The following is a 13348-nucleotide window of genomic DNA, read 5'->3' as shown; positions in this document are numbered from 1 at the left end:
ATAAAGTTGTTTGCATGTAATTGAATGGTATTCACTTTTTCCAGTAGATGGCACTAGATTTACATTTTTTCACAGCATGAAAGGCTACTGATAGCACTAGCACATAGGTGCATTGTGAAAACTTAAACAAAAGTATGTAAAGAATATCCAGATAAGAACATATGGATTTACAAACCACAAATTTTTCTGCTTATATAATGTTTAAACAATATTTGTAGAGTGTAAAACCTTTTTCCATTTTCAGTAGGATTTCAACTCCCTTATGCTTGGACATCTCATTGAAATTGTCTTTCATTGTAGACTTTCTATAAACTAAAACAAGTTTTCATAAATTAACTTATCTCGCACCCAAAATAGCTGATTTAACAGTAATTTATAGTTTTATATGCAGCTAAATTTTCTTCAGCGGACCACCCAAGAATTTAAAGAAAATTTCACATTTTGTATTGCTGCTATGTTTTGAGTATTTATAGAATACTGAAAATGTTATTAGTTTAACATGTTGACTGTTCAATGTAAGTAATTTTTATGTAAATTATTTTCAGAAACTAAGAAAAATTATATTAAAAGTGCCTACTTGTTTATTCTGATGCAGCTATTTTATTTCTAACACAAAATATACTAAAATTTTAGTTAATATTGAAAATTGTACAGCATCTAATTACCACATTGAGTTTTAAAAATTATTTGCACACAAAGCTGAATTGTTATAGAACAGTACTTCTGTATGAATAAGGTGTTGGGCATATGTTTGGCTAAATGTGAATTTTGTTATTATGTTAAATATATTATGCATTAATAATTGTAAAATACATAGAAATGTTTAGTAGCAACAGATAAATTGGGCATCAACAAACACTCTAAGTTTTAGCTTTGTTTGAGAAATTTACTTGTTAATTTACAGTGACCTAAAGAATATAAAGCATATTATGAGTTCTGGAAACAAGTAATTCTACAGGGTTAAATTAGCTAGGCAATATGGACTTTCGGGGAACCATATAAGTAGTGTTATTAGATGTTCACAATAGTGTCATCTAACTGATCATAGAAGGATTAATTAAAATGAGCCAGCTCGTGCTCTTAAAAATATATGTTTAATGAAGAAATGAGGCAGGAATGACAGTTAACAAAGACTCAGCCTGTGTAGAGGCTAGATACTTGATGAATATTCATTATCAGTCTTTTCTAGATTATAGCTTAATCATAAATATTTTATTTAGAGATTGAATTTCTTATGACTGCTTTTGCTTATATTTTAATTTAAAATGCTATAAATAGATTTTATTTAGATGCAATGGCAAATTATCTCTCATTACTTTATTTGCCTTTGCATTTCAAGTCATTTATTTGAAAAATTGAAAATGGTATTTCTTTAGTTCAATTCCCTATTTTTTAAATATTTGTATATTTGCATTTATACTAATCACTTAAAGATGCATGTTATAAAAGTTACACCAAAAAATGACAAAGAAATTTAAGTAATTTGTTATAAATATGCACTTAGAGAATTTAAATTTACTCAGTAATTACCACAATAAACATTTACTTCAATCCTAGATATATTTATTGTTTTCAATCGTAGAATTGCAAGCACAGAAAGGAATGTTAATTTAAATCATTAGATTATTTGAATTTTTAGCAAGCAAATAAATTCAGAACTCTATACTTGTAGTTTTTAAGATTTTGTTTTTTTGCAGACGTGTGCTGCTCATAGAACAATACAGTTGTTTATATTCCATTTTGATTACTATTTTAATATAGTACCAATTTCAGATAATATCACATCCACTTTCAGAACTTGCTATCATATCAGTATTGATGAAGAAATAGACTGAAAGTTTAATTTGTATTTAATTTAATTTGTGTTTATTTATTTCATGACCTGAAGAATCTGTTTTGTACCTTTTATTCCTATTATTTATCTATAAGCTGAGAATTATATAAATTTCTTGTTAAATCTTCCATAATAAATATAACCTTCAGCTATAAATGTTATCTGATATTTTCCAGAAGTTTATTCTGCGCAACTTTAATTTCTGTTTGTAAAAGAGAATAAACCTGGAAAAATAAAAATAAAAAGGGATGGAGGCATCAAATTACTTTGGGAAAGGTGATGGGTTTAATCACCCAAAATCTATTTTCAGGAAAATCTTTGGTTCCTGCAAGAAAAGCTCTGGAAAGGCAGAGTTTTTTTAATCTGTTTAGTTCACTATCACCTGTTTACAACTAGAATCGTGTGGTCACAGAACACATGTTCAACAGATATTTGTGGAATGAATAAATGAATGGTTGTGAATAGTGGTGTCAAAATTATGTCACATTGTAAGTAATTTGATCTCTGTCTTTAAGGAATGTGCATTCTAGTAAGAAAGATCCAGGTTTGGAGCCAGGTTTTGTTATCTATAGGATGAAAGAAGTTATGCACTTGATGGTTTTATGATTCTATATAAACACTTCTTCCTTTGCTTTACTACAGAGAGAGGAAGTAAAAGAAGTGAGAAGTGTTGTGCTTTATGTTCAGAATGGCAGACTGGCTTCTTGGAATAGAATTTGAAGCCATGGTAGTTCTTCTGAAGCATGTTGAAGAGATGCATAAATATAATTAGTAGGAGGTGGTATGGATGGGAGTTAGCGGTGTGGAGGTAGAAATGGACCATGGCCATCAAGTGAAAAGATGGGCATCTCAAAGTACAACAAAGCATGGCTTCAAGAGAGAAATGTAATGAATGAATAAATCAAAGGTGGAAAGCTGCAGACAAGAGAACCTGGCTGTCATTAACCTGGTGTGTGACCATGTCAAGTAACTTCTTTTTTTTTTAATTTTCTTTTTATTTATATATTTTTTACATCATTGTTCATTTTTAAACAATGTTTGCTTCCCCCTCACCTCAAGTAACTTCTTTGGGCCTTGTTTCCTCATGAGGACTTTGCACTATAAGTGCTTGCTTTCCCAAATGAGGAACACCATTTACCTTGTAACGCTGATCCCATCATCAAATTGAGAACTTTTGCATATTGTATTTTATAAATTCTAAGATGTAGTGGTTTTACATTTATCATCTTGGCAGTCAGGATATAGCTTAAAAAGTGATTAGAAAATATTGTGTCATTGATTGGCAACTTTTTTTTTTTTTTTGCTTTTCCAGTGGAATATAAAATAATGGTGTGTTAAAATACCACACATTTGATAATATACAACAGCATAAGGAAGTTTCTGAAAATGTCTTAACTAAGAAACCCATGTAACCTAGATTTTCCTAATCTGGTTTGATACCTCGTCCTCTAAAAGGAACAACCTGTTGGCCATTTTTTTCTTCTAAGTCATTGTTGTATAGAATACATTTTGGGGAATGCTAGATTTGATAAGCTCAAAGTCAAGCTCAGAGAATTAGTGGAATATTAGTTATAATAAAGTGTTTGAATGTGGAACTCTAGAGATATAATAAAGATACAGAGTATTAATAAATTAAATAAATAAATAAATAAATACATCTATTTTTAAATTTTACTGATCTGTTAAGCAAATATTGTTGCAGTTTTTTTTTTTTTTTTTTTTTTTTTTAAAGATTTATTTTTATTTTTTATTTTATTTATACAAGCACTGGGTACAGTCAGAAGCGTGGGAGGGCGAGAGAATTCACCAGAGCCAGAGCGGGGAGCAGAGCAGGCAGAAGGACCGAAGCACACTGCTGAGGGGAGCAGCGGGCGGCAGGGAGAGGTCTGCGCGCCATGTGGGACCCTCCTTCGGTGGCCGGGGAGCAGCCGGGGATAGAACCGGCGCTGCAGAGGCTGCGGGCAGCTTCGCAACCCAGCGCTCAACCGCTGCGCCACCGGGGAGGCCCTATTGTTGCAGTTTTTAAACTATATTCTGGCCTCCCCGGTGGCGCAGCGGTTGAGCGCTGGGTTGCGAAGCTGCGCGCAGCCTCTGCAGCGCCGGTTCGATCCCCGGCTGCTCCCCGGCCACCGGAGGAGGGTCCCACATGGCGCGCAGACCTCTCCTGCCGCCCGCTGCTCCCCTCAGCAGTGTACTTTGGTCCTTCTGCTTGCTCTGCTCCCCGCTCTGGCTCTGGTGAATTCTCTCACCCTCCCACGTTTCTGACTGTACCCAGTGCATGTATAAACAAAAAACAAACAAACAAACAAATAAAACATGTCTCTATTAAAAAAAATAAATAAAAAAATAAAAAAAAAACTATATCCTAAGATACATAGAAAAGGCATCATTTAGAAAGCATCTTTTAGGAGGAATATTTATTTTATCTTAATTTGTCAGCTGTTTACATGTCTAAATAACTTTGGGGTTACCTTTTTAGTCTTCCACATATGCATGTTTCATTCACCCTCCAAATTAGAGGAAAATTTGAATAACAATTATTAAAGTGTAGCATTGAATAAGTATTTAAATGGGATATATATAGATATATATGTATATATTCTCTAGACAAGTTGAGAAATACAGTGTGATTAAATGTGTATGATGTCAAGGTGGTAAGAATTCTATCCTGATGAAAGTACTTCAGTCTTTCATGCAAGTGGTATCAGCTAATATAGTAAAGCAAAATCAGTCAAGATAAAATGTAGATTCAGTTTTAGAAAGGAGAAATTGGGGGAATATTATATATATATATATACACACACACACACATACATCTTTAGTGTTTACTCTGGTACCAGGGATGCAAAAATGACCAAATATTACTTGTGTACTGTCTCTCAAAGAGATGTTGAATAATGCAGGATATGCCTGTACATTGTCTTTTATCTGAGTGGTAAACTAGTGTCTCTCAGATTTATTGCTTCTCGACCTTTTGGCTAAGATCAAGCATAGTATCTCAGATTTTTTCTGGAATGCATAGATTTGGGTTTAGCTTCCATTGGGTGGCAATTGCAGACTTGTTTGCTGCCCATTGTGCTTAATTAGTTTAGATCTTATATTTGATTTGGATGATAAGGTAATTTTAGAAATTCATAAAGCTGAGGTCTTAGTATAAATTTTATTTTTTAATGAAGTATACTTAATGTTACATTTAAATAAAATTCTGTCTGCTAATCTAGGGAGGGCTCCTTTCCTTCCTTTTTGTGGGTGGTACCTCTCATCTCCCTTGTAGTCTGTGCTCCCATGGAGGCAAGGGAGGGTGGAAGAAAGCTATTTTTTGCAAGTCTTTTTGATTGCATGTGAAATGTAGAATGGAAATGAGCCTGTCTGTTTTCAATTTTTTTTTTTTCTGTATGGGCTATGATGTTCTAGTGAAGACCCATACTGGAAAAAAAATTAAAAACAGGGAACTTCAACTTTGTCAGACATTTCACATGCAATCAGATAGACTTGAAGTTAAGTGACTTTCTCTTCCACTATTGTCACTTGATGATGGCAATGCTTTCAAAATTCTCTTTTTACTCATATGCTCTGCAAGCTAGAAAGTGCCTTTTGCATCAAGACATGTTTAAAATATTAATATAAAAATCATTGCTCTTGGTATTTGCATTATTTTGAATAGTTGATCAAGTACACTTTAGTTACTTTAGAATTAAAGAATATTGATAAAACGCCTACTACACATGAATTTAGTAACTAAAAATTTGTAACACAAAGTAAAAGAAATGTAAAATGTGGTTTTTATCTTAACAGAATCATTCAGGTGAATGCTCTGTCAGGATGAATGTAGTAGTAAACCTCACTATTGTCTCAAGAAAATCAAGCAGCCTCACAGGGAAGTTACTATTAAATCTAGAATTTTAAAACTTATTAATAGACTTCAGATGTTTTAAGAAATAAATTTACTCCCATTGAATTACAGGGGAAAAAAAACTTGCACATTTCCCCCTTAATTTTAAAACTGTCTTATTTCTCAGCTCCCCAATTTCTCCTTTCTAAAACTGAATCTACATTTTATCTTTTACTATATTAGCTGATACCACTTGCATGAAAGACTGAAGTACTTTCATCAGGATAAAATTCTTACCACCTTGACATCATACACATTTAATCACACTGTATTTCTCAACTTGTCTAGATGGAATTTTCTTTCCTTTTGAGTCTTCTCTGGCCCTCTGACTATATATAGGCACTGTTTCTATACATTAGATGAGTTTTCCATATCCCAGATATGACTGGAGCTAGTCAGTCTAGGTTGGCCAAGCTTAAGAGTGTTAACATCCTCTGTGGAGAAAAAGGAACTCTCCTGCACTGTTGGTGGGAGTGCAAACTGGTCCTACCACTATGGAGAGCTGTGTGGAGATTTCTTGACCTACTAAACATAGAGCTTCCATATGATCCAGCAATTCCACTCCTAGGTATTTACCCAAAGGACACAGAAACATCAATTCCAAAGAGCACCTGCACCCCTATGTTTATAGCAGCACTGTTTACAATAGCTAAGCTTTGGAAACAACCCAAATGCCCAAAAATAGATGACTGGATCAAGAAGATGTGGTACATATACACCATGGAATATTATTCAGCATTCAAAAAAGATAAACACATGCAGTTTGCAGCAACATGGATGGAGCTGGAAGGGATCATGCTCAGTGAAATAAGCCAGAAAGAAAAAGAAAAATACCGGATGGTCTCACTCATAGCAGGAATCTAGAAAACTTAAATAAGAGACCAGGAAAATGAATAACTATAAGAAAGTGAAAATCAAAATCAACAAAAAACACTCTGTGGGGGGTGGGGAGCAGGGAGGGCAGGGATTGGGGTCAAAATAATGGGATTGCAATTGTATGGGGAACATAAAAATAAGATTTATTTAAAAAAAATAAAAATTCTCATGGAATTTGAAAAAAAAAGAGTGTTAACATCCTCTTTGTTAACCTGTCTATGCAAAATTTTTCATATACTTTTACTGTATTAAGACTGTGCTCTTTAGGGAAGGGACCTTGACTTACTCATTTTTAACTTTCCGGTGCTCATTGTTTTTGATTCACTGTTAATAATAAATAGTTGTGGAAAGTATGAATTCATATTAAGCTCAACAGTTTATATCATCAGAATTTACAAATTTGGGGAAAAAGGCAGAAACTACTGAAGACATTTATGAATAATTGCAAATGCTCTATTAGCATTTTGTAAATAGTGCCTTGTGGAGAAAATATACTAGTACTAAGGGAGTACAGATGACAGGAGTGATCAGAGTTGGGCGAATTTACCAGAGTATGTAGACTTGTAAGGAAAATTTGCTTGAAAATATTTTTGTGGAAACGAGAAGACCAATTTTATCATTCAACTATGCACCACTAAAACATATGGTCTTATTTAATTCAAGATGTTTAAAATGGCATGTTGACTTGGCCTGTTTATGTCTATTGATGTAAATTAGAACTCTGAATGTATCAATAGACTATAACTGAAACTGATCTGTAGAACTGTCTTCTGTGAAGTAATAGAAGAACAATCAGAAGGCATGAAATGTGATTATTACTTTGACGAATAAAGATAGGATTATTCTCAGGTAGAGAAAAGAAAAAAAAAATCTTCACCTAAAAAAGAAACAATTGTCTGCATTTGACTGTTAAGACTTCAATTTTTACTTTCTTTGTGTTTATTTAGAACTTGAAGGACAGGTGAAATTAAACCAGACCTAAACGTAAGAATTAAGTATGTTTTGAAAAACATGGGAACTGAACTGAGTTACTAATTTTATACTTTAATTATGAATGTTCCTGCCATCACAAGATTTCTCTGAAGGGGAGAGTTACTAAAGTATTTAAAAGGGTAAAAGCATTGACTGTTCAGTGGATTTTGCTAGGCCAATCAAACATTTATCACCGAAAACATATATTGTGTATCCTCTTACACATGATTCCAGGTTGGGAATGATGATCTATAGTCTGAAAGAGATGAAATTAAGAAAAGAGTAAATTAGGGCCTCACTGGTGGTGCAGCGGTTGAGCGCTGGGTTGTGAAGTGGCCTGCAACCTCTGCAGTGCCGGTTCAATCCCCGGCTGCCCGGCGAGTGTCCCACATGGCGCGCAGACCTCTCCTGCCACCCGCTGCTCCCCTCAGCAGTGTACTTTGTCACTCTGCCTGTTCTGCTCTCCGCTCTGGTTCTGGTGAATCCTCTCACCCTCCTAGGCTTCTGACTGTACCCAGTGCTTGTATAAATAAATATATTTTTTTTTTTTAAAGAAGAGAGTAAATTAGCAGAGCCTGCACTCTGATTCTGTGTTGAAAGTTCAGTACTAACAAGTACTCTGAGAACTGTTTTGAATAGGGAACTTTACTAAAAGGGTATTCACTGAGATTTCTTTTTGAAAGTAAAGAAGGTACTGCCAGACAATGTCTGTATTGAGGTATATACATTTCCTGGTTTAAAAGTATATACTTTGCATGTTTGAATTGTTACTCATCTACTCCATTTTCAGAATTTAGCACTTACATTGCAGTTACCTGTTTCTGACGCTAACCCTGGAGTAGTGTCTTAGGATGTTCATCTCTGCCATTGGCCATTTCTTCTGTGAATTCAGAGAGCTCTTTCTGTAGTAATCAGCACAGCCAAAGTCCTCGCTTCCTTTAGGACTTTGTTTAGATGTCATCTTCTCAGTGAGACCACTTTTCCTTTTAAGTTACAGCCCTTACTTCAAACATTCCCAAATCCCTTTTGCCCTGCTCATCTGCATTTTTCCTTCCTTTGTGCTTATCACCTTCTTGAAGGCTGTCCAATTTACTTATTTGTGTTCTGTCTTTCACTACTCTTGGTGGAATGAGAGCTACATGAAAGTAGGATATTTCTTCTTTTCACTTGTACTTCCTAAGTAGAGTAATGCGAGTATATAGGAGGTACTCAATAAATAATTATTGAATGAAAGAATGAGTGTATTTTACTTAGCACAGTGCCTGGCACTCTGTAAATAGTCAACAGTTTTGATGCCTTAAGAAAACAGTAAGAATTTAAGTAAACCCTGCAGCCCTAATTTCATGGAAAACAGAGGACTGAAGCAAAAGCGTCATGACATATTAGATTGGATGTTAACTTCAGGAGTGCTTTTTCTATATAGGTCTACTTTGAGAGAAAAATCAGAATTGGGTTTGCTTCTAGAGGTATGGAACTTTTCTTCCCTGTGCTTTGCATTTTTCCCCTTAATCTTTATTAATTTCTAGCATGGAAAAAAATACACAATAACACCATTCCTGATATATATTTCATATACCATTGTTAAATGAAATAGATGTTTTTTCAAAATGCCCACTTTTAGAAATTCTAAAGACTACTGAAGTATGTTCAACTTTCCAATATGACAGACCAATAACCATATGAGAATTTAAATTTTTAGTAAAAATTTAAGTATACCATTTTAAAAGATAAGAGCAAGATATTTCAATATGAATTTTACTGTTTTAACCTAGTAAACCCTAAGCTGAACAAAATAGCCTGATCATGTCTCATTCATTTATTATCTTGGGAAAATAATTAATAGTTTCTTTTTCTTTCCTGATCCTAGACCGAAAATTAAAGTTATGGGATCTTTAGATTTTGTTTTGATTTTTTTCACACTGAAATATAAGATTTATGACTTAAAAGTGCTCTAAGATTTAGGTAACAGATCTGATTTACTTCTTAACAGGAAGTTAAAAAGCCTTTCAACGTTTTATAGACTTTGTGAGAGTCTTGTTTGAACCTTGTCACTGACCTTAGGTTGAAGGAATGAACAAAGAGAAGACAGATATTGGCCAACAGAAAAATGTATTTACTTCTCTGGATGTACTTTGGTGTTTTTTGCTTTTCTCCCTTATTATCCTGTTAGTGATAATGAAAGTTATTGTGTAATTTAAGAAGGGAGGAGAAAGTTGTAGCATAATTTTTCCCTTGCAGAAGCTATTGTGACCATAGACTTGTAGACAGAGAGCTTTGGGTTTGTGTCAATATATCTGCTTGCTATTTATCTTTAGTAAGTTATGTTATAATCTTTCTGAGCCTCTGTTTCTCTATCTGTAAAATGGGCATGACATCTTTTCCCTAAGATTATTGAGAGGATAAAATGTGGTTATGTAAAAGTGCTTAGAAATCAGCCTGGCACATAATTAGTCATTAAAATTTGTCCTTTCAATTTCTCTCTTAATTATTGTTAAAGATAACTTGTAAGAATAATACTGTTCTGAGGAAATTATAGAAAATTACCAATGAAATATTGCAGCATATTGGAATACCTGAACTCCTACCTTTTAAATAGTTTTAACTTCAGAATTTACTGTAATCAGAAAGATAATGTGATATTGCATATATTTTGATGGTGTTTCTGAATACTAATTCCTGTGACCTTTATAGCAGACCTGTGAGGGTTATGGTATATAATCAGAGAAACCAACTTGACTAAGGTCACATGTGTAGGAAGCAACCAAAGCCAGAATATGAACTCTTGCTGTTAAGTTTATTTCTATACACACACTCATGTGTGCCTTCTAAATACCCTATTGCCACTGGAACTTCAAGATAATAATGGCTTTGTGGCAACAGCATGGAACAAACCTCCATATAAAAATCTTTGGGTATATCGCCTTGGGTTGGATTCAAGGGAATGGTGTTATAAATAGATACCAAAGTGGCAATATTACCCTCTCAAATATACTTTATTGCATGTGTACACACACACTCATTTGTGCCTTCTAAGTACTCTATTAAACATTTAAAGACAGGGGAAAATCTTTCTCTAACATACTTCTAAGCCAATTTAGAGGTCATTGAACAGATGTCATATAATACTAATGTTAAATTACCCTGTGTAATAAGAAAATTACAGTACCTAAGTGAAGATAGTAAAGAGAAACCATCCAATGAATTATTCTAGAATTTCAAAATGAAATCATTTCTTGAAAATTAATGGTGGCACCAAATGACTTTAGAAAAGTGAGTCTGATAAGGAGAAAGAAAATCAGACAAAAACGAAGCCTTTCTATGTTTGTTTATACACCAGTTTTTGGTTATGATGCTAGAAAAGCTAATGTTAAGCTTTCTGTTGTCCACAATGTATATTATTAAATTATGTGGCAAAAAATTTTATTGAAATCTGACTAACTTCTTATTGAGTTACTTAATGTAAAATCCCAATAGTTGTTTTCTAGTCTACATGTATTTCCTTTTGCTATTAGATACACTTTAAAAGCCTAATTATTTCGAGAACATGGTATGACCAAAGAATCAAAATGTACAAAGTTTGACAACTTTAAATAAGCACTAGCATTTCTTAAAGAACAAACCTCACTTACAGTTAGGAAACAATATTTATATTTAAGGTTGAAAAGCCAGGATGTAGGAAAATTTTGCTAATTTGGAAGATGACCTTTAAGTGCACCAAAACCAAATAATTTGTAGGCTATGACATAGGGCACATTCCTACAAAATTTGTGTGAATACTGCTTTAGTGGTTCTTGAAAGACAAACAAAGAAAGCTGGAATGAAATCTTTATCCCCCTCCCAAATAAGACGGGGACTAACAAAAGAGTACAGCAGCACTCTTTCAAAGCTTGCCATTAGGATGAGGTCTCTGTAGCACAGTTAATGAGATGGCTCATAGTGGAAAACAATCTGTTTTTAAGAATGTTTAGATCAAAAGTAATTTCTAATCTATGAAATAAAGTCTCTTCAATACCCTTCATTCACCAGTAAAGCTTTTATGTTTGTATTATTTACTTCAATCAGATGTTTTCAATTTTACCTTTTTTTCTTGTACAAATACTTGACATGGTTCATCAATACTGACCAACAGTTTTATTCTTCTTCTTCAGAAAAAAGATTTTTGAGAGAGGGAGAATGAAAAAGAGAGAAACATCTTTGCCTAAACGATTTTCAAGCATCTGTGCTTTAAGCTACTTTTTATGAACACTCCTTAGTAAATGACTCAAGGTAAAAAAGCAGAAAAGCATCCAATGTTAGGAAATTGCAATCCAATACCATGTAATTTAAACCTGCAGTTGCTTCTCTTGTACTAAATGACATACAGATGGGTAGCTTAGTTTTCTCAACTTTGGGAACACAATTGGTCTTTTTGTATGAATGAACATATATGAACAAAAATATTTTGTATAGACTTATTTAATTCTAATTGTGAAGATTTTAATTACCCAGCCCATTGGAAGGAATAAGTTTAACCAAGATATTTTGTTGTGTTAAATTGGTGATTGATAGATTTCTTGGGCAAAAATCAACAAAGATATAACCCTTCCAACAAATAAAGAAATAAAAACAAAAGGTAACATTCAAGAAGTCCACAGTCAATTGGGTGGAAATTTGCCTATCACAGCTGATTATTTTAAAAAGGGCAGTTTTGCATTCAGGTTGTAGAAAGGCTTGTTCTGACAGGACAGACATTTCTCAATGAAACATTTCTATCTCCCCCTTGGAAAATATTAAAAATGTAAGTTGTAGGTATTTGGATAATCCTTGTATAATATGGGGCCCAGTGGGATGAGAGGCCAACATCTTTCAGTGCTATGCCAGCTGTTCCTGTGGGCTCTTTCCAGGCCAATGCAGGGCCAGCATGCTCTGTAGAAGGTCAGAGGAGGTGCTCCTTGACAACCCACAGGCCTACACCAAGGTACACCTTTCTGTTGGACTCTGGTTTGCTCTTTTCCCTCCTCCATATTTTTTTCGAGAGAATTAACTACTCTGTGTTGGTGGCCTGTATTCTGGAAGCTAACTAAGCTCCTTCAATCCCATAATCAGGATCAGTGATTAATTTTCTTCTACACTAATTTTAGTGAACTTACATACTGTGACATTAGGTACCTCAAAAATTAAGCTTAAATCATATTTCCTTATATTTTAAAAGCAGTTGAGTTTATTATTTAGGAAACTAAGCAACCATAAGACATTATTGCATGTAGGGGCATCTTCAGTCCTCTCCCACTGTGATGAATGGTAGAGAAAAACACTTTCACTGCAGTGAGTAAGGTTGCCCTGTGTAAGAGTTACATTTCTTTTTCAGTCATTTGTGCAGATAAAATAAAGTACTACATATAAACAGGTGTTGTCTGAAAATTTCCTTACAGTCTGTATAGGTTGAAATAAAAGCTGCCATTGTTATTAGAATCACATTAAAATTATTTCACCATCCACATACACTTAATCAGTGAAACCTTCCTAGAAATACTTTGCAAAAAAGAAATATAGTCCCTAAATAAAATTACATTCACTTTTCCTCTTCTCTTTGTCATCCCCCTCCCTATTTTTCTCACCCATTTTTGGACTTCTTGAATCTGCATTAGTGTAAATGCTTTCTCCTGGAATCCATTAAAAGTATTTTTTGCTGCTTGTTTAACATGGTAAATGACCATCTTTAAAGAGACATTTGTTTTTAAGGCCTCTACAGAAACCAGTGAAGTGTCTAACAGAATCACCGAGAACAGGAATTC

The 13348-nt window shown here is 33.9% G+C and overlaps 1 protein-coding gene across 2 annotated transcripts in view; it reads left to right on the top strand.

The window, feature by feature from the left end:
- Positions 1 to 13348, top strand: part of MSRB3 (methionine sulfoxide reductase B3) — a gene marked incomplete at both ends in the record, with an annotated part of 152584 nt that overhangs the window by 33406 nt on the left and 105830 nt on the right. The gene's annotated exons all lie outside the window — the stretch shown is intronic.

Source organism: Talpa europaea (assembly GCF_964194135.1).
Source record: "Talpa europaea genome assembly, chromosome: 15".
NCBI lineage: Eukaryota > Metazoa > Chordata > Mammalia > Eulipotyphla > Talpidae > Talpa > Talpa europaea.
The sequence above is the reverse complement of the archived record's forward strand: the minus strand, read 5'-3'. Positions and strand labels throughout refer to the sequence as shown.